The following is a 22,763-nucleotide window of genomic DNA, read 5'->3' on the forward strand; positions in this document are numbered from 1 at the left end:
ATGTGATAACCATAATGTATGGAATAATTTGTTCTTATAAGAGATGGTTCTCCCCATGAGCCTCCCACATAGTCTTTCCTTTCCTTGGACATTGTTTTTACTTTTTCAAAATAAACCCTCAAAACGATTTAACCAAGGAAACAGGAAATTGTACATGAAATATGGCCCTTTGGAAGTTGGGGCAGGTTATAAAATAAATAAGATAGAGGTTTTTTTTCGGGTACTGTTTTTGTAACAGCTTTAGTGAGAGGTAATTCATACAAATCATTCACATACCATAAGTTCACAAAATAGTTCAATGTTTTTTGTATATTCACAAAGTTATGCAAGCTCTTCCACAATTTCAGAACATTTTTATCATCCTGAAGGAAACCCTATATCCTTTAGCTATCAATCCCCAAACCCCAACTCCATCACAGTCCCAGCCCCTGGCAACCACTAATCTACTTTTTGTGCCCATAGATTTGTTCATTCTGGACATTATATATAAATGGAACCATAATATGTGGCCTTTTATGACTGCATTTTTCACTTTGCATAATGAGTTCAAAATTCATCTATGATGCAGTATATATAAGTGCTTTGTTTCTTTTTATAATATTCTTTTATATAGATATATCACATTTTATTTATTTAACCTTCAGTTGATAAACATTTGGGTTGTTTCTACCAGCAGCTATTATACATAATGCTGGTATGAACATTCACATATAGGCTTTTGTTTCTCTTGGATATACACCAAGGAGTGGAACTGTTGAGTTAAATGACACAGGTATGTTTATTTCTCTCCATGCAAGATCAGATTACAAATATCCCTTGGGCAGCCCTTCATCTCCTGGCTCACTGGTATGCACACTGATGTTCATTAAATATTTATTAACTAGATTGAATGAATGGATGATATTGGCATGAAACATCATAGGGAGTTGAAGGACTAAACAGACATCAGGAATAACATGAAATAAAAAATATTATGACTCAGGTCACAAATAATCTTAATACTGACAAGTAACTTTGCAAAATATACTTCTCAGAATCCCAACTTCTCTTTTATAAAATGAGAGCAGTAACGCCTTATGGAGTTGTGGTGTTAAAAATTGTTTTCTGAGAAAGCCTCCAACAGATCTGGCACACACAGTAGGCATTCAACAATGCTGCATAGCTAGTTAAATTCAGTGTGGTCCCTCCTCCACAAACTAATACAAGATATATTTTCATATGGAATATTGTTGAACTTTGACCTTGAAAAGCCTGGGTTTTCATCTTATCTTCATTTCTGTCTTTTACTGTCCAATGTGAGATCATTATCCCTGTGTCTGTATTCATGATATCAAAGCAACAAGTTTAATAACTGAAAAGAGGTGGCCAGTCAGGTGAATCTCAATCTTGGGGTGGGAACTGGAAGTGCCAATCCCACTAATTCTGTTTGGCAACACCATCATATCGATATCTCCCATCATATCGATATCTCTGGAGAGCTGTACCAACTGAACTGTATGTTCTTCAAGCCTATGGAATTAGACTTTTGCCCTTAAATGGGAGCAGAATTTATTTATTTATTTAGGTACTGGGGATTGCCCCAGAACAAATCACGAATACTGATCAAATGCTCTACCAATGATATATATTTAATTGTAGTTGGACACAATACCTTTATTTTCTTTGTTTATTTATTTATTTATTTTTATGTGGTGCTAAGGATCGAACCCAGCACCTTGCATGTGCTAGGCGACTGCTCTATCGCTGAGCCACAACCCCAGTCCCTCTCCCAACGATTCTAACCCTCAGTTTCAACATCAAAACTGGTTCGTCAACTGTTCAGATATCAAATAGACTCCCTCTGTCCACCTCCTTTCAAAGTGTGGCTCTTGAGATCATTTGAGGATGAAGAACAAATGAGATATTTCTATATTTCACTATTGTGTTTAAATATGTTAGAATATAAAATAGACAACTAATTAAGTACTTTTAAAGATGGATTAAAGATTGTTGATTAGTATTCTCTCCACATTAACACAAGTTTGAAATGACTGAACCTGTGACTTCCAGAGTATGAACGCATTTCAGTTACTTTCAAGTTCAGGCATAAAACTCAAGCTAGAACAGAAATACATCACCTCTGTCAGTTTTGCTTACTGACTAGATACAGATAGTATGTAATCAGAACATCAACTCAACAATCTAGAAATGGCTAGCCATAGTCTATCATGAATGTGGTATAATTTCTGTAAATGAAGGGCACTTCTAAAGCATTTGAAACTTTCTAACCTCACAGAGAGACAAATACACTTGATCTCATTAATTTGTGAAATCTGAGAAAGTTGTTCTCACAGAAGTTGAGAGTATTACCAGAGGTTGGAGAGAGTAGTGGAGAGGGAGAGGTGGGACAAGGTCAATCAATGGGTACTGAGAGATAGGAGCAAGCTGGTGTACTGTTGCATGGTAGAGTGACTACAGACAACAATAATACTGACACTTCAAAAAGCTAGAAAAAAAAGTTTTTGAATGTTTTCAACATACAGAAATGACAAACATTTGAGGAGGTAGATATGCTTTACCTGATTTAAACATCACACAATGTATGCATGCTTTGAAACATCATGACACCTCTTTAATGTGTACTATTTTTATGGTTTTATATGTCAGTCAAACAATTTTTTTTTATGGTTCCTAGGATTGCTCTGCCCCTGACTCTACCACTAAGCCCTTTTAATTTTTTTATTTTGAGACAGGGTCTCACTAAATTGCCCAGGCTGGCTTTGAACCTGTGATTATCCTGCCTAATAGTTGGGATTACAGGCATTACAGTTAAAAAGTTGTTTAAAGAATTTTGGGGGTTGTGGCTCAGTGGTAGTGTGCTTGCCTATCATGCATGAGGCACTGGGTTCGATTCTTAGCACAACATACAAATAAATAAAATAAAGATCTATCAACAACTAATTAAAAAAAGAGTTATAACCTGGTTAATTGAAAAAAAAACCACACACACACACACACACACACACACACTTTTCCCCCTTACATCTTGCTTGCACTAATAGTTTGTTTATTCTGTGCCTTCTTTTTAATTTTTTTTAGTTGTAGATGGACACAATATCTTTATTTTATTTATTTTATGTGGTGCTGAGGATGAAACCCAGTGCCTCACACGTGCTAGGCGAGCACTCTACCACCGAGACACAACCCCAGCCCCTCTATCTTCTTTTAATACAGAGAGTAGAGGAGACCTTCTCATTTTCTGTCTGTGAACAAATCCCCAATTAGCACTGTGAGAAGTACTGAGTTTTATTGCAGGGGTCAACAAGTACTCTAAGGTTCCCAATTTGTGGTGGCATTTAATAATTCACAGACATGCCACCATCTGGGCGATTATCAACAACTCAATATTCTGATGGGACTTCTCAGTCCCATACATATCCATCATCCCTGGGGAGCAGAGGAGGTAGTTTGTAATGGAATGGGACATCATTTGGGAAAGGTAGTCAATTCCTGTGTGACCATCATCAAAAGACTTAAAACCAAGAGAGGTCCTTGAAGACCATGATTACCCTCTCTGTCCTTCACCACACACCACACTCTGCACAGCCAGTGACACATCAGCATGAAGAAGGCTGACTTGGGCAGTAGCCTAGGAGCCCACAGATGAAGGACATCTTTACTGGAACCATGTACCAGCTACTGTTGTTTTTCCACGGGGGGGGGGAGGCAGTTAAGAAAAAAGTAAAAAGTCAGCAAGATGGAGGTGGGTGTGTGTGTTTCTTGAAATCCAGAGGATCAGGGCAGGGAAAAAAAAAATCCATCAAAAATGTTCCCAGTGCAAAAGTTGGCAAAACAAATAGCTCACTTTTGTTTTTTAAATCGAACTTTGTAACACGAGAAATTCTCTCTCAAGGGGAGAGTGTTCCTGATCCATGTTTAGGCAGAAGGAAATGTTTCCAGCAGGCCAGGAACAAAGCTGACGTTCCATTCAGAGAAGAAGAAGAAGAAGAAAAAAAAAAATGTTCTGGAGGAAAGTGTAAGGGGGAAAGGCACCGGAAGTCAGAGGGAGCTTTAAATTCCAGGCAGATCCCCGTGGAGCGCACTCAGGAAGCTCCCCAGCAAAGGAGACCCGTCCGATTTCTCACTTGAGATCCTGGCCCCAGTGGACATTTCCTGTTCTGCCTCTGGAAGTTCCAGGCAGGAGTTACAAAACATCCTTGTCCCTCTACCCAAGTGCTCGGGTGGGGAGACCCTGCCCTGCCCTTCCTTCCGCGGAACTCCTCCCTGATCCGCGGCTTCCCAAGGAGAGGGGATGGATCAGCCCTAGCAGGTGGTGCAAGGGGACCCGGCTGAAGAGGTAGGAACCGGGGCACCGCACATTCTTGCCGTCATTTCCCATCTATTGAGCTAAATGAGGCACCGACCCTTTCAGCTTGGGGCTGGGGTGTTTTCTTAGGCAGGGGGTGTGCATGGCAGTGGGTGGAGGAGGAGAATCTGGGGTGAGATCCGTCGTCCCTTCTTCCTTTCTCTTTCCAAATTGAACTTTAATTACTGCGTCCTGGAAAGCACACATTTTGTTGGGTGTGGGAAGTATTCATGGCAGAATTCTGGGAAATTGATATGAATTCCCTGATGTCTCCGTTTCTTTTCTTTCTTTTCTGAGCCCCTGGAATGTCAAGGAGCATTCATAAATACCTTCAGCTCTGAAAAGATTCAGAGAGCAATGACTGGGGTGAAGGCCTGGTGGTTTCCTAGGACCTGGATGCTGTCTTCTGGCCCATGATGCTGTCTCCTGCCTCCCACCCACCATCATGGGACACATGCCTGGAGTTGTTTCTCCAGGTGTGGGGATGTGGCACAAGCCTGAGGTCAGAAGGTCAGAGCCCTTGAGCACCAGGGCTGTAGTTCTAGACAGAACTCAGGTGCTGTCTGAAATAGGTGTGTGTGTGTGTGTGTGTGTGTGTGTGTGTGTGTGTGTGTGTGTCTCAGAGCTAACTGGTCTACTCAGAAGCCCACACATGGCCTTTGTCTTTGTTAGGGACATGTTCCCAGCCAGTGGCTGAAAAGCTAGCTTTGGCAGTACATGTGCTGACATTGGATGGGATCAGAGAACTCAGCATGGCTTCTGCACAAGGAGTACTCAAAAACTTATGAAGCAGTCATAAATGAGACATTTTAAATGCCTTTTCTCTGAACATCTATGGTTTTTACTCTCTGTACTACACAATTTGTTCCTCAGTCACGTATTGTCATGCACTGTTCTCTTGACTAAATGAGGGCGGGAATTGAACAAAATTGTCACTGCCTACTGGTTGGTATCTTGAGGTAGCAACTATTATTGATCCTCCTTAATGATAACTGAGCACTTGCCCTGCACCAAGCACTATTCTAAGGGTGGTAAGTATTGTCATCATCATTCCCATTTTACAGATGAGGAAATTGAGGCTGGAGACACAACTAGTAAGAGACAGAGGAGGGACCGAGCAGCGTGGGTCTCAAATCTAGGCTGCTCTGCCCAGAAATCAGGAAGACCAGGTTTGAATCTGAGTTTCAGCATTATCTAACTGGATGACTTTGGGTAGTTAATTGCCTTCTGCTTCAATTTCCTCATCTAGGAAATGGGCTAATAATAATGCCACTTCACCCAGGTGTTGTGAGAGGTAAAATTTAAGACTGTTTTACTGAAGAAGGTGAACAGTGCAAATGTGCTCTTCACTGGGCAGTATAACTGTTGAAGGATCCCTTCCAAACTGAGAAGCCTCAGAGTTTGGTAGGAAGTGCCCATAGTGCCTGTTAGGATTTGTGCCTGGTGTTCAGCTGCCAGCCTGTCTTATACGAGAGCTTATACTAAGCTCAAGAAAGGCAGGGTTCACTCTTACATACATTTCCCAACTGCTATGTTAGAACACCATTGCTCTTTGGGGGGATGCTGGGCCCCTTTGCTGAGGACTTCAACATGGAGACCAGCATCATGTAGGTGCTCCAGGTATCTCTTTTTCTACTTCCAATGGAGTAGCTCCATCCGTACCTGACTTGTAGGTCAGGTAAAGACCAACTTTTCCAGTTGAAACAAAGTTTTCTGAAATAATGTGCAGAACTGCTGACAAGTAGTGCTTTGCCTAGACTGAAAATGACTGCTTATGGCAGCGGGATTTCTAGCTTCCCTGTCTCAGCTCACTTGGTCCTCCCATCTGCCTCCTGTAATGATCATGTCCTGTTGTGGGGCGCCCGCTGGAGGCTGCGTGCCAGCCAGGCTCAGGGAGTGAACTCCTCCGTCTCAGGCACCCTCTCCTCTTTATAGGGACATACAAGGAACATCACCCTGGAGAGCTTATTTTACAACCTGGCCCCTCTCTCAGTCTTCTCTGAAGGTGGCCATCTCAATTCTGCTCCCAGTTATGGACTATGTAATCAATAATCATAATAGCTTATTATTGATCTTCCTTAATGATAACTGCTTATTCATTGAGCCAGACATTATATTGAGCATATTATTCAGAGCAGCTCACGTAATCTTCGAAAAAGCTCAAGGAGGCATGATCCCCACTCCACTGATGAGGAATCTAGAGGAAGGGACATTAAGTGACTGGCCCATGGGCATCCTGCCAGTTAATGGTGATATGGGCATCCTGCCAGTTAATGGTGATGGTGGGTTTGGAATCCATCCCCGAGTTCAAGCCGCAATGCCTTGAATATATATATATATATATATATATATATATATATATATATATTTTTTTTTTTTTTTTGCAGCCCTGTTTGACAGCAGTAAGGATATGTTGTGATGATGGTTCTTTTATATTTTGACAAATGATGCCCCTGAAAATATCCTGGGAGGAGCAGGGTTAAAGGGTCAGCACAGAATGTTCTATGGAAGGAAGAGTGCTCCTGTGAGTAAGTGGAATAATGACTTTTAGCCCATGCTGTACCCCTGATGAACTTCATTTATCTATGAGATGGTATAGTTTTTAACTTTAGTTTTATTATATTTGTTTATTTGTGATGCGGGGAATTGAACCCGGGGCCTTTCACATGCTCAGCAAGTGCTCTATCTCTGAGCTACATACACAGCCCAGGATAGTTAGTTTAATGAAAGAGAGCTAGGCTCTGCAGCCAGACTGTCTGCAAGCACATCCTGGCTCTGCCACACATTAGCTAGGTCATCTTGGGTCCATTACATAACAAAAACAAACAAAAAATGTGCTTGTTTTTTTCCAAATGCCATTGGCTGAACCACTTATATTTCTGAGAGATTGACTTTAGAATTTCAAGCTGAGATATAAACGTTAAGAGCTATATGTAGCTTATCTTAGAAAAACAGAAGAGAGGTCACGACTTACAGATGAATTTTGTGCATTTTTCAAAGAACAAATTTGTGAGCACAGCCCAAGTCTGGATTAGATTTATAATGATCTTGAAATCACATGCATCACTTTGCCAACTTTTACTGGAAATACAAGTAGGTGAGAAATAAATCCATGACTGACATTTACTGAACATTTACTCTGAGCCAGGCATTGTGGGAAGTGCTCCTATGCATTATCCCTTTGACTAGTCTTCATGACTGCCTGTCAGGTGAGTACTGTTATTTTCCCTAGTTTAAAAATGAAGATAGCAAGGTTTAGAGAAGAAAAATAACATGAAAAAGTCAGCCAGCTGATAAGTACTAGAGTTAGGATTCTAACTCAGGGGAATGCCTAATGGGGGGTATGGATGCTTAAGTCTGACATTAAAATTCTAGTAAATCTAATTCTCCCTGATTTAAACCATTTCAGTCTGTTTAAGGAATATTGAATATTGACTGGGCATGGTGGTGCACACCTATAATCCCAGGAACTTGGCAGGCTGAGGCAGGAGAATGACAGGTTCAGGGCCAGCCTCAGCAATTTAGCAAGATCCTTAGTAACTTAGAGAAATTCTGTCTCAAAATAAGAAAATAAAAAGGACTAGGGATGTAGCTCAGTAGTAAAGCATCTCTAGGCTCAATCCCCCTTACAAAAAAAAAAAAAGGAAAAATAAAAGAATAGACAGACAGACAGAGACCTAATGTGGAAGTGAATGGAAAGAGTAGTAGGAATGGTAACTCTCAAAACACTAAATCTGAGTGAAACCCTCTTAAGGCATTTTGTAGAGCAGGGGTTGGAAGATGCCCAGGGCACTTGACAGGAGATGCACAGGTAGATGCCCTAAGCAAAAACAATAACAACAACAACAACAACAAAATGGCCGGGCAGTTTCTCCTTATAAAGAGCTTTCAACTTTTCACTTAAAAGAAGCACTTTATGCTTCTGTTTGGCATATTCAAATTGCCAGCATCTCTACTCTTTTGCCTTGGGGCCTTTAAGTAAAAGAAGGGTTACTAGTACACAGGTACTGTGATACTGCAACTTTCTGATAACTGAGTCTGCTACTAAGTGACTAACGTGCAGGTAGCCTATACAGCATGAATACACTGGTCAAAGGCATGGTTCACATCCTAGGAGGGACAAGGGGATAGTGTGAAATTTCATCATGTTATTCAGAACCATGTGCAGTTTAAAACTTCTACATTTTTTTATTTCTGAAAATTTCTACTTAATGCATTCAGATCATGGTTGATTGTAGGTAACTGAAATCCCGGAAAGAGAAACCTTGGATAAGGATGGACTGCTGTAAAAAACAAATTCATGTACTGGTGTGGGATCTAATGGGAGACTTTTAGGTTCCACTGTGATAGTGGGTAGCAAGAGTGTTTGGAGTAAGAAGACTTCTGAGGCAGCCTGTAACCACACTTCATGGTTGTTATCTGGGCTGGAAAGGCAACCTCCCACCTGAGAGGAGCTTTGAAAGCCCAGGTCATAGGCTTTTGGTGTGTTAGTCACTAGTGATGCTGCTTACCTGAATTTTCAGAATATTTATAGCACCAGCTCAATAGGGACAGCTCTAGGCAGCTGTATGAAGGGCATAATATTATTCCTTGATGTCCAGAGCCTTCATCTTTCCCAATAGCCTCTCTCCCATCCACCTTCTCAGCCTTTCACATTCAGACTCCCCTCACTTCCTTAGCTCTGTAAGGCTTGCAGGCCCTTAATTCACTGGACAAACCTTAATCACATACCACCCAAGTGTGGGTGTGTGTATAACAAGGATCAGATTGTTTTGCTGGGAACAAGATGACCATGGAATTTGGCAATCATTAGCAGTTTGGGGACAGTTTTTAAGGATTTGGAATATAGGTCCTCCTTAGGCTTTACTCTCTCCTCCAAATCACACACTATAAACCAGGGCTCATTTGGGGCCCATCAGTAATTATGGAGTGTCCTAGTTTAATGACTAGGAGTAGGGTGGGAGAAAGGGAGGGAATCTGTTGTTTATGCCAGACCACCCAAGATACATGGGGATGGGCAGGGGTGGGGGGAGGCTTCTATGCCTTCTGCAGTTTCAGCCCTAGAGCAGCAATGAGGATGCTTTATTCTTTACCCTCACCCTCTATTTTTTAAAAGAGGTTCCAGAGAGACCCAAGCAGACAGGAAGAGTTGAAAAAGCAGACAAAATACAGAACAAAATGCCCCAAGGCAGCAAGGGAGGGCTCAGTATGTTCTTTGTGTAATGTAGGACTTTCCTGGACCCTTGGAACTTTCCATAGCTTGATTTTTCTGGCTAATTATTACCATCTGCATGGTTGCTGGCAGTCAACCCTTTGCTGGGCTTTCTGGGCTTGCCAGTGGACTTGCTGACCAGCCTGAGGGCTATTCGGCTGCAGCCAGCTGCTGAGGCCTTCCTGGTCTTCTTAAGGAACAGCAGGCGTGCCCACCAATTGCCAACCCAGCCAATGGGTAAGTGGCTTGCCTTACTGCCAGCCTCTTGGGCTTTTGAGTTGGTCCTCCAGAACCCAGTGTGGGTTTCTGGTCTAATGCTTGCTTTTCCAGCATGCCTGTGATAGGTCTGCATGCTGCATGAGAGCACAGCCTACTCGAGGGGCTCAGTACCCAGCATGCACTGCATGTGCTTGAACAGATGCTGAGATGTGTACGTCATGGAAAGAAAGGCCTGCATGTACTTAAATAAACAGCTGTCAGGACTCAAGGCACACATTAGCCTAGCCTGGTAAGGCATTCGATCTGCTTCCAGAATCACGCCCACCAGAGCTAAGGGGGATCTTAGAGACTCTATTTTAAACCCTGCCTTTCACAGCTGAAGAGAAGGAGGCCTAGAGAGGCAGTGAATTTCCCAAGGCCACATGGCCAGAGTCCAGGGCCCCCTCTTAGTTCACAAAACTAAATTGATCTGGGTGGATAGTCTTGAGAAGGGATTAAAGTTACATGCCTACTAGGTGTTTCCATTTGCTCTTATACATCCACTCTCTAGCCTCCACTGCTCTGGCCTTAATGACTCCCTTGCATTTGGTTTCTACTTAGATTCACCCAAATGGAAGACACCTGTAGGGAGTCAGAGGAAGGGAGTGGTGGTAGGAAGGTAGGCATTTCCCTTGCTCCTTTCCTGCTGGGTCACCATGGGCAGGGTGTGTTCTCTGAAGCCACAGCTTGATCAGGCAGCCAGCCAGCTCTCCATTCAGCTCTTTCCTCCTGACCTGGAGCTAAGGGTGGTAGCAGGGTCTTCTCCTCTGTATAGACAGTCCAGGGGTACTTGGTTATCTTTTGTGGACTTCCAAACTCCACTCGGACTTCTGTAAGCAGCTCTTTTATTTTTAGATTGAAATTTTTTTATTCACCGGCATCCTTTGTTCATTAGAAAAAGAGAAACTGTGTCCGTCAGCTTTCTCTGCTGGAACAAATACCTGAGATAAATCAACTTAAAGGAGGAAATTGCTTTTTTTGTTTTTCCTCTGCAGTATTGACAATTGAACCCAGGGGTGCTTTACCACTTAACTATACTCCCAACCCTTTTTATTTTATTTTATTTTTTTAAAGACAAGGTCTCTCTAAGTTGCTGAAGCTGGCCTTGAACTTGTGATCCTCCTGCCTCAGCCTCGTGAGTTGCTGGGATTACAGGTATGCACCACAGCACCTGATGGAGGAAGATTTATTTTGGTTCAAGGTTTCAGAGGTTTCAGTCCATGGTCGGTGAGCTCTGTTGTATTGGGACCTTTGAGGCAGAACATCATAACTGGAGGCCTTGGTGAAGCAAAGCTGTTCACCTCATGGTGGCCAGAAAGCAGAAAGAGGGAGGAGGGAGCCAAGGGCTCAATATCCCCTTTAAGGGCACAGCCCCAATGACCTAACTTCCTCCTACTAAGCCCCATCTCCTAAAGGTTCCATCACTTGCCAATAGCACCACAGGCTGGGGCCCAAGCCTTTAGCACCTGAACCTTTAGGCAACATTGAGGATCTAAACCATACCAATCTGTATGAAAGGAAAATATAACTGAAAGGAGCAGAGTATATTAGTTTCCTATGGCTACTGTTACAAATGACCACAAACTTGGTGGCTTAAAGCAACAAACTTATTCTCTCAAAGCTCTGGAGTCTAGAAATCCAAGTCAGCCTCACTGAGCTTGATTGGCATTGGCAGGGATGTGCTCCCTCCAGATGCCTGGGGAGATAATCTGTTCTTTGTCCCTAGCCTCTTTCAGCTTCTGGTGGCTTCCAGCATTCCTTGACTTGTGACGACATCACTTCAAAATCTAGCGCTGCTGTCATTTTGCCATCTATTTCTGTATGTGGAAACTTCTCCTGTTTCCCTTTTATAAAGATACTTCTGATGGTATTTAAGGCCCACCCAGATCATCTAGGATAATCTCCACATCTCAAAATCCTTAATTTAATCACATTAGCAAATAGGGTACCACATGTGCAAATAAGATGATGTTGTTCCAAATATGTAATATTTACATGTTCTAGGAATTAAGAATTGACATCTTGGAGGTTATTATTTGGCCTATGACAGAGTATGACAAACACATGGAATTCCTTCAGAACAATTCTAATGGAATTTGTGTATTGATATCATTATGCTTGACAAAAGTATCGGTCCATCTTTGGGGAAGACTTTCAGCCCCTAGACTAATTCTTTTATCTTGGGGCCTGGCCGCTGGATATCATTGTGATATTCCCCTTCTGAAGCCAGCTAATTTGTCCCCAGACAAAGCACTGTGGCAGTCAAGATGGTGGGCTATGATGGGGCATGAAAACCGTGGAAGGTCCAGTCTAGGGACATTTAGAGTATGGAAGTTCTTTGACTCAAAGAGTTGGATCTTACACCATAAAACCTGGAAGGCCCTTAGAAATCAAGTAGCTCTGTCACCCTTTCTTACAGATGAGGCCCAGAAATGGAAATTTTCTTACTCACAGCAGGTTAGTGATAGGCCCAGGATAAAGACAGAAATCTTGGGAACCAATCTTAAGAATTTTCCACTATGCCTTCCTCTCACGACTTGTCACGAACTGCTCTCCTGGGCCATCTTTGAGTATTCTTTGTAGGATTTAGATCCCAAATAGGTCCTCTTACTGGAAGTTGGTAGGCAGTAGTAATATACTAGATGTTGAGCCTGTGTTACAACATGAATAAAAAAATCATGCTGAGAGGACTGTGGTTGTAGCTCAGTAGTAGAGTGCTTCCTAGCATGCATGAGGCACTGGGATTGATCCTTAGCACCACATAAAAAAAATAGATAAATAAAATGAAGGTATTGTGTTCATCTACAACTAAAAAGAATATATTTTTAAAAAATCATGTTGAGAATTTTGGCTGAGATCAGTGCTACCCAAAGTGCCAGTCCACAATGAGATGGATGACTGTGCCAAAATATAGACTAACACCGAGCTTCCTTCATTGAGAAAGTCATGCTATGAAAACAAGCCAGCAGAACTAAATGGTGCCCGTGGTGAGGAAATGGAATTATATTCTGCCATAGCACCAATCTTGTTCCAGACCAATGTGATTCTCACTGGTAGAGGACAAACAGTAAGTTCATTGCTTAAGCCAACCCACCCCTCCACATAGGCGATTTTGATAGCATACATCAGAGAAGACAATGGTCAGGCCATCCAGATCACATCCAGACAGCGGAGTTCAGATCTGGAGCCACTCTTTTTTTTTTTTTTTTTTTTAAGAGAGGGGGGGGCAGAGAGAGAGAGAGAGAGAGAGAGAGAGAGGGAATTTATTTATTTATTTTAGTTTTTCGGCGGACACAACATCCTTGTTGGTATGTGGTGCTGAGGATCGAACCCGGCCGCACGCATGCCAGGCGAGCACGCTACCGCTTGAGCCACATCCTCAGCCCCTGGAGCCACTCTTTAAGAGGGATAATGACATTTCAGAGATCTTCAGTAGTACTGACTCGTGGAGCATACATTTTTGGTGAGGATTAAAAAAGAAACTCTTTTAAAAGTCCTTCGCAGTGCATAGCACAAAGTAAAGTGATAAATCAATAAAATTATAATTTTTTAGAGAGAGAATTTTAATATTTATTTTTTAGTTTTCAGTGGACACAATATCTTTGTTTTTGTTTGTATGTGGTGCTGAGGATCGAACCCGGGCCACACGCATGCCAGGCGAGTGCGCTGCCACTTGAGCCACATCCCCAGCCCTCAATAAAATTATTATTACTACTACTATATCATAATTAAGTACAAGGCAACTATGTCAAGAGGAATGCTGAAGAATCTAGAGACTTTTTTTTGTGGGGAGGGGGCACATCCCCAGCCCTATTTTATATTTTATTTAGAGACAGGGTCTCACTGAGTTGCTTAGTGCCTTGCTTTTGCTGAGGCTGCTGATCCTTTTGCCTTAGCCTCCCTCGCAGCTGGGATTACAGGCGTATGCCACCATGCCCGATAGAGATTTTTTGCCTAAAGAAAACTAGAAGGAGTGCAAGTTTGTATGTTTGAATGACTATCATATGTAAAGGATTTAGACCTATTTTTTTAATTTATTCATCCAACAATTCTTTTTGAGTGCTCATTGTATTTCCAGATACTTGTCTAGGCATTGAGAAGTAACTGTGGATGACTCTATGTGGTACTGAGTCTAATGGATGGAGGTGGTTATGAGACAATACACAAAAGCAAAATAATTTTGGAAGGAACCAAGACAAGATGAGAAGGAATGTGTATGGGATTGGGAGGTGCTGCTTCAGACTGGGTAGTTAGAAAAACTCTCCCTGAAGTCATGATATCTGAATAGAGCCCTGACTGTCAACAAAGAGCGGGCACATGAAAACGTATGGTGGGGGGAAATCTAGGCAGAGGACTGTCAAGTGCCACTCATGATGGTAAAAATTACTAGCAGGCACATTTATCTAAGTATAATTAAATTCATTTTAATAATATAAGGAATTATTTTTAGATGAACTTTTTGTAACAGTTATAGATTTTCTAACAGTTGTAGATTTGCAGACAAATTGTGAAGATTGTGCAGTATTGCCATATACTCCATATCCAATTTCCCCTATTATTAACATCTAACATTTGTGAGGTCCTTATTTCACATTTGATGAACTTAAGTTCATACTTAGTTTGGATTTTCTTGGTATTTGCCCAAAGTCTACTATCCAGGACGCCATATTATATCTGGTAGTCATGTTCCTTTAGGTTTTCCTTGGCTTGATATTTTCTCAGGCTTTCCTTGGTTTTGATGACCTTGATAGTTTTGAGGACAATCGGGTAAAGTACTTTGTAGAATATCTCATCTTTGGAATCTGTCTTGTGTTTTTCTTATGATTACAGTGGGATTTATATTTGGGGAAAGTAAATTGTCATTCTCACCATATCCTATTAAAAGTACCTGCTACGAATGTGATGACATCACTCCTGGTGTTGACCTTAATCACCTGGCTTGAAGTAGTGTTTGTCAGATGTCTCTGTTTTTATTGTGTCCTCTTAGGAAGGAAGTCACTGTGCACAGTCCACACTTAGAAGTGGAAAGTTAAGCACTGCCTCACTGAGGGTGGAGTTCACACATAAATTATTTAGAATTCCTTCATAGTAGATTTATCTCATCTTTTCATGTATTTATGTTTAATCATTTATTTATATTAGTAGGGACTCGTGTATGTTTATTGTATACTTTATAGCTTTGGACATTGGGTACTCTTTCCTTGACTTTTGTGTCCCTTTGCAATAATCCTATCATTTTGGGATTTGGTATTTGTTTCTTGAGCACTTTTTTTTTTTTTAAACTACAAGCTGCACCTACCATTACAAGATGTTCCAGATGGATCTTGTATATTTCCAACCCCAGTCTTAGATTCAGCTATTTCTCCAAGTAACCCAGGTTCCTTTATTTATTTTGGAGAATGATATTAAAAACCAAGATCTCAGTATTGGATGAGCTTGTCAATATTAGGGTGTGTCAGTACCCTTTCAGCTATACAAGGAGACTATGCATGTGCTAATCTGTGTATGTTCACCATTTTAAAATATTTCTGTGTGTAACCAACTATATGTTAACATAAACATGAATCCATACGGATACTTCCAACTCTAATCCATTACCACAAGGATCATTCTAGACCTCCCCTTTCCAATTTGTAATTTTCCACTACGACAATGAGAATCCTGGCTCCCACCATCTGCTATCCATTTACGTAATTGTTCAATTGCAATATACATGTGTGGTGGTATTAGAATTGTTACCATGGACCCCCACAGGAAACAACTTGGTCAACTAGATTACAGTGCAGTTTCTTTCACCTTTATCTTAATAGACTCTACTCATTTCCAGAGTTACTTAGGTCAGCATCTTTACCCCCACACCCACTTCAGTGAAGATTTTTCACAAATTTATAATACAGTTAGATTGTTTTTATCACAATTTGCATTTCATCCTGGGATCATCTGAGCTCCTAAATTATTTTTCTTCAATTTGCATACATTAAGGTTCACTCTTTGTGCCTTAAAGTTCTATGCATTTTGACAAATAAATAATGGCATGTTTCCACTGTTAGGATTTCTTATAGAATACTGACATATTCACAAAAAAGTCCCTGTGCTTTCATTATTAAGGCTTTTTGAGAAGTGACACCTAGAAAAAGAAAAAGAGGTACATATGGCCCGCTTTCCATCACGGTGACAAAATACTTGAGATAAATCAACTTAGAAGGAGGAAAGATTTATCTTGGCTAATGATTTCAGAAGTTTCAGTACATGCTCACTTGGCTTGTTGCTTTTGGACCTTGTGGAGTGGCAATATATCATAGCTGGAGCATAGAGTGGAGGAGGCTGCTCACCTCATGGTCACTGTGGGGGAAAATTAGAAGAGGAGGGGCTGAGGCCCCAATATCCCATTTCAAGGGCATGTCTTCAATCACTTAACTTCCTTCCACTAGCCCCGCCTTTTTTTTTCCCCTTAGGTGTGCTGGGAATTGAACTTAGGGCTTTGCTCATGCTAGGCAAGTGCTCTGCCACCAAGCCACACCCACCCACCCTGCTCCCCATCCTTTAGCTCCACCTCTTGAAGGTTCCTCCACCTCCCAAAGGCACCACAGGCTGGGGACCAAACTTTCCACACTTGGGCCTTTAGAGGAAATTCCAAGTGCAAACTATAATGGAGAGAAAGCAAGGTGGGCAGGAGAGCCTTCAGGCTATGTATGGGTCAGGTCTCACAGGATCTCTCAGACCCTATGGAGCTTCAAAGCAAAGGTGATACCTTAGAGGAACCCATGAGGGGCAGAAGTGACTGGGTCTTTATACTACTGCCTTGCTTAGCTGTTGCCTGGGGACTGCCAAAGAGACTGATTTTAGCTCAAAAGCTGAGACACCCTGAAGGCTTAACAGCTAGAGGGTACCAGCTGACCACATTCTTTGAGGCTGATTTGCTAAATCCTTTGTTGGAGAGAGATCTGAGTGCTGTACCGTGTTACCCAGAGATATTTTTGATTTTTCCAAGCAGAAGTTGGCTGACTACTGGCCAGTAACCTTGTGCAGAGGATTCCTGCCTTGGGTGGACTTTAGGACCAGATGATCCCATTAGCCCCTTTTGGCTCTTGGGTTCAGTGGCTACTCTTCAGCTGGCTTCCATCCTGGCGAGCCAGCTATTCTGTTTCTCACAGTCAGCACACCTTGCTTAAGCACCTGCTTTCCTTCTTGCATTGACCATCTCATGCCCTGCTGTGGACTATGGGTGGGATCAGAATGCCTCCACCAAGTCTGGCTCTCACTTCTGCTGCCCACACCTGCTTTAGATCCCAAATGCTCAAGAAAATGGTTACAGTATCTAAGCAATGTGGATCAAAGTATTGGACAGAAATAAAAAGCATATGATTATGGGGAATAAAAATGAAAAATTCAAAGCTGTGACTACACAAACCAAATATTGTCTGAAGCATCCCCTCCCTGGAACATGGAAAAGCAAAAACAACAGCATTCCCTACTGATCTGTGGTTGTACTTCACCTAACAGGGCAAGGTATGGTGTTTTAATTTTATTCTGACTCTTATGCTTACAGATGCAAGGGCAGACATTCCAGGGCAGTTCTGGTTGGTCTCTGTAAGAAGATGGAAAACTTTCCGACTTCCTAAAGAAGGACTGTGATGTTTTGTTCTACCTGTGCTTATTCTTCTTTTTATTTAACCTGCCTCAGGGTAAAAACCTGTCATTACAGCTTTTTTGTACTTGGCAGCTCTCTCACTCTTAAAAGTCCTAGGATAAATAACTAACATGACCTCTAAAGACAGTTTTAAACTTTTTCTTTAGAGATTTCCTTTGAATGTTTACTTGTTTTGCAGCATTTTGAAGTTCCATAGATTCTGTCTTGCCCAGCCAGAGAACAGCACATTTTTTAAAAGTATTCTTGGTGCTATTTTTATATAATCAAGCGTGCATAGTGATTTTAATTCCAAAAAGCTTACAAATTAAAGAGGTTTCTTGAACCCAGGCCCTCAGGAGTTTTGCCAGCCTTCTGATTTTTCTGTCCGCTCTGTCATTTCTCAGTGGGATGACTGAGCCCAAACCTGCCAAGTCAGTGAGTGGAAACCGAGTCTTAGTGGATGAACTCCCCCGACTCTTCTTCCCCAGGGACCTGACAAATGGAGTTGCAATCTGGGTTTAAATATCTAAAGATTGCTCTAGGTCACTACTGCAAAACTAGATGAAACCCAAATAAGTACTAAGAGTTAATATTCCAAGAAGACACTTGCAGCAACCGAGTCCAGGATGTTTGAATTATGGGCAGATTTTGTCTGTTTAAGTAAAAATCAATAAAAAGTGCACAAAGGGCATACTGTCCCTGAATCATTATGTAGGAATAGAAATGACAAGTAAATGAAATTAAAAATAAAATAAAAAACAAAAGGAGCTTGAAAGAATTGCTTTCATTCCTTCCCCTGAGAATACAGACTGAAAGTGTGCACTTGGCAGCTGTTTCTGCCATAGGAGAGCAGGGTCACCGGTCCCCAGAGCCAGTTCCCTTCTGCAAACTGCCAATTTATTTATTACAGGTGACAGTTACAGCACCTTGGAATGCAGGAACAAAGGCAATCTCTCGCTTACTCTGGCTCTCTTTTTTCCCTCCTTAGAATTGGCTTTGTTGGTAACAAAGTGTTAGAGAACAGTCCTACAGAGAGTAGCTGGTAAAAAATGTTAGAAGGATTTCTGAGAATTAGCCTTAGGCAAAAATCACTTGGCTGGAAACTTACCTTGCAAGTAAGCATGTGACTTTCACCTGACTTCATTTTCTTCTAGTGCCAAGGGTTCCAAAGCCAGAAAAAAAGGCCCTGGTCTTGGCTGCTGTCAAGTTCACTCTTCAGAGTTAAGTGTGAACAAATTGAAAGGCAAATTGCCAAAGGTAATTCCTCTCTTTGATACTGAGCTGAATGGAATGGCTTTTAAGTAAAAAGTTTTATTTTCTAATGGCAATAACAGATGTGTCATCTTTCTTCGTGTTTGAATTAAGTGTGAATAAAGGAAATAATGATTGAGAAAAGGTCAGAGGACTAGATGTCATGGGGGGAAATCTGAGTCCTGGTTCTGGCTTTGCCACTGTTTTTGTAACCTTGGGCAAGTCCCTGCCTCCTACTATATCAGAGCCTCTGTGTACTTAATGTTAGTCTAAGAAGGTGAAACAAAACAAAATGGTGACTTCTAAGGGCCTTTTGGGCTCTGTTCTCTGACTCTGTTTCTTAGTTTTGATTTTTTAAAATTTATTTATTTTGTATATAGGCATTACCAAAATAATTAGGTGAGGTGGAGTTAGGATATAGACTTGTGAGAGTGACATCCTGAGGCTGAATGCTGGTCCCAGATAACTCTCACCTCATCTAGCACTTCCACAAAGTGGAATCCAGATGTCAGGTAGGCATTGAGTATATTAGTGAGTGGAAATCAAGTCTGAGCGGACGACATTAAGTATATATTTTTTTTTTGAGTGAATGAATAACTCAGGACAGCCTTGAGAGAGAAGAGAATGGAACATTCTGTCAAAGGAATTTTATGTGGGATAAGGGATAGGTCTGCTTGGCAGTGATGGCTGGGGTGGTTTCTGAACACTTTCATCTGGAGCTGAACTTAGGCCTGGGAAGCATTAGTGTTCAAGCTCATCTGTAGAGTAGGGTGGGATGATTGCTATCCAGGCTGCAAAGTAATACAGATCTCCCAGGTTCTGGTGGTTTGACTGCAAAATAATACGACTTTTTTCCCTCTCCCCTATAGAATTATTGAGTTGATTTAGCTGAATATTATAGAATCTCAAAAATAATAATGCCTAAAAATTTTTTAAGTTTATTTTTTATTTCCACATAAAGGAAAGCTGGAGTGTGGGCAATCAAGAGCAGGCTCAGAAGCTCCATAGCATCAGGAATTCTGGCTTCTTCAACCTTAGCACAGGGCTATTACCTCAAGATTAATCATGGCTGCTTGAATTAAGTCATCCCATCAGCATTCCAGTCAGCAGGGAAAAGAAAGAACCACAAAAAGGGTTCACCTCTCCATTCTTCATTAACAGTACATCCTGGAAATTGAACTTGACACTTCCATTTTTATTCCACTGACTAAAACTTAGTACATGGCTACCTGTGTGTAATGAAGACTGGGAAATGAAGCTTTCATTCAGAATAGCTTTTGCTTAGTTTAAAAACCAGGCCTGTTTGTGTTTGTTTTGTTTGTTTAACTAAGAGAGTAGCAGAACAGATATTAGGGAATGGTAGTCTCTGTCAACTTGAGAGATGCCAGACTTGGTTCCTGTTATGCAAGGATGCTCCCATTGCCCAATTCCTTTGGTCCTTATCTTTTAAAATTGACTTCAAGGACAATGGCAAATTATTTCTAGTATTCCTGATTTTTTTAAAGCAGTTCCAGGTCATTCAGGACAACTGTGATGAGTAAGCTGGGATATATATAAATTTGAACATTACCATTTCATAAGAATCATATAGTATGGGCTTTTGCTTTCGCATGTAACAGACTATTCTGGATACTATAACCATTCCTAAACTCCCAAATCTGGACATGTTACATAAAGTGACTACTTGAAGGCACTGAAGAGGGGACAGAAGTAGATAACCTCTAGTGTTGCATGTCTATTTGGAGAACAGGAGAAGAAAAGATAAATCAGCAGATGTAGTCTGCACGCTGGCTTTGTATTCTGGGGAATGAGACACGTGAAGCCAGAAAATCATGAATGCTTAAAAAAAAATGGGGATATCCAGAAAGAAAGTGTCAAATCCAAGAAACAGAGTTTTTAGTTCAAGTCCAAGAAAATTATTTGCTAAAACAAGGGAAAAAACAAGACTCATCAGAGGAAAACAGAATCTGGAATCTCTATAACTTAGCATTCATAATGTCCAAGATTCAAGCCAAAACTACTTCACACATAAAGCATAGAGAAAAATGGAACAAATCCTTAAGAGAAAAGTCAACCAAATCTGACCTGGAGGTGAACAAGATGTTAGAATTTAAAAGGCAAGGGTTTAAAAGTATTTTTATAATTTTAAAGCGTTTTATATCTGTTCTAAGTGAAAATCCAGGGGGAAGAGGTTGTTTTGAGTGAATCAAAATCTCAGCAAAGAAGTGGGAAATTTTATCATAAATAGATACAACAAAACAATGACCAAGTGGAAGTCCTCTGTTATTGGTGTTCTCTTTATGCTTTAAGACTTATTATTTCTGTTTGACCTCCATGTGCCTTGGAGTGGACTTCATGTTTATTTAACTTCATGTTTGTTTAGTATCTTGAATCTGAAAAATTCAGACTTGCATTCCATTTGGGAAGTGTTTAAATATTATTAGTTAAAAATTTTTAAAATTTTATTTTCCTCCCTCCTTCTGAGATTCATATTATATATATGTTTAACTATTTGGCAAGTTCCTAAGATTTTTTTTCGTTTTATTTTTAATCTTTTTCTTCTCTATTACTCATTCTGAGTCATTTTGATTGATTTATCCTAAAGTTTGCTTACTCTTTCCCTTAACATTTCTATTTGGCTGTTAACTCCATCTGGTGAGTTTTCTGTTTAAGAAATTGCACTTTTCATGTAGAATTTACATGAGGAAGCACATTATCAATTACAAGTGGACTGTGAAAAGTTGAGGATATATTTTGTAACCTATAGGTCAGCTACTTAACATGATGCAAAGGCTTAGCTAAGAAGCAGCAGGAAAATTAAAACAATAATTTCTAAAATTTAAATAATTTTTTTAAAAATAGGAAGCAAAAATGGAGAAATATGTTACAGGAGAAAAAATATAAAACAATGAATTAAATGATAGACCTGCCTCCATTCATTTCAACAACTAAATTAAATGTTAATAAGCTAAATACTCCAATTAAAAAGACTGAAATTGATGATTTTTTAGAGGTTTTTTAGAGGTTTTGTTTGTTTCTGCAATGCCGAGAGTAGAACCCAGGGCCTTGTACGTGTTAGACAAGTACTCTTCCACTGAGCCACATCCCTAGCCCCAGATGATGATTGATTTTATTTTTTAATTTTTTGGTATCAGGAATTGAACTGAGGGGCACTCAACCACTGAGCCACATCCCCAGCCCTATTTTGTATTTTTTTTTTTTTTTTTTTTTTTTTTAGAGACAGAGTCTCACTGAGTAGCTTAGGGCCTCGCTGTTGTAGAGGCTGGCTTTTGTCAGAAAGTTTTGACAGTTTCTTGCAAAACTGAACATATTCTAACCTTACAATCCAGCAATCTTACTTCTTGGTATTTACCCAAATGAGCCAAAAACTTATACAGGGATGTTTATAGAAACCTTATTCATAACTGCCAAAACCTGGAATCAATCAAGATGCCCTTCAGTTGATGAATCAATAATAAACTGTGGTACATCCAGACAATGGAGTATTATTTAATATTAAAAAAGAAATAAGCTGTCATGCCATGAAAAGACCCGGAGGAAACTTAAATATTACTGGGTAGCAAGGCCAAATGAAAAGGCTACAGACTATATGGTTCCAACTGTATGATACTTTGATAAAGGCAAACCTATATAGACAATAAAAAGATCAGTGGTTGCTGAGAGTTAATGGAGAGGGAAGAATGAGGGAAACAGGGAAGATTTTTAGAGTGAAACTATTCTGTTTGATACTATAATATGGAGACATGTCATTACATTTATCAAAATTCATAGCATGTACAATATCAAGAGCAAACCCTAAGGTAAACAATGGACTTGGGGTGATAAAGAAACATCAATGTATGTTCACTGACTGTAACAAATATATCAGTCTGGGGAGGCTATGTATATGGAGGGGGAGGTTCAGAGGTGTGCGGTAACTTTCTGTACTTTCACTTCAATTTAGCAGTGTTCATAGCCTTCAGTTGCTCTAAAAAAGGATCTATTTTTGAAAAACTGTATAAGCTATCTATAAAACTGTATTTTAAATAGAATGATAGAGAGAGGTT

At 40.6% G+C, this 22,763-nt stretch overlaps 1 protein-coding gene across 3 annotated transcripts in view; it reads left to right on the forward strand.

The window, feature by feature from the left end:
* Window positions 1-4,083: 4,083 nt before the first annotated feature.
* The window catches only part of TACC1 (transforming acidic coiled-coil containing protein 1), a gene marked incomplete at its 5' end in the record, with an annotated part of 113,916 nt that continues 95,236 nt past the window's right edge, over window positions 4,084-22,763 (forward strand). Inside the window, 2 exons of one of the 3 annotated variants that reach the window (XM_081269160.1) lie at window positions 4,084-4,200; window positions 4,240-4,336. Of the gene's footprint in view, window positions 4,201-4,239; window positions 4,337-22,763 lie in introns of those variants that run through there. The other 2 variants (XM_081269154.1, XM_081269153.1) reach the window with 2 other exon arrangements.

The sequence above is a fragment of the Spermophilus citellus genome, assembly GCF_964194105.1.
Source record: "Spermophilus citellus genome assembly, chromosome: 16".
NCBI classification, from domain to species: Eukaryota; Metazoa; Chordata; class Mammalia; order Rodentia; family Sciuridae; genus Spermophilus; species Spermophilus citellus.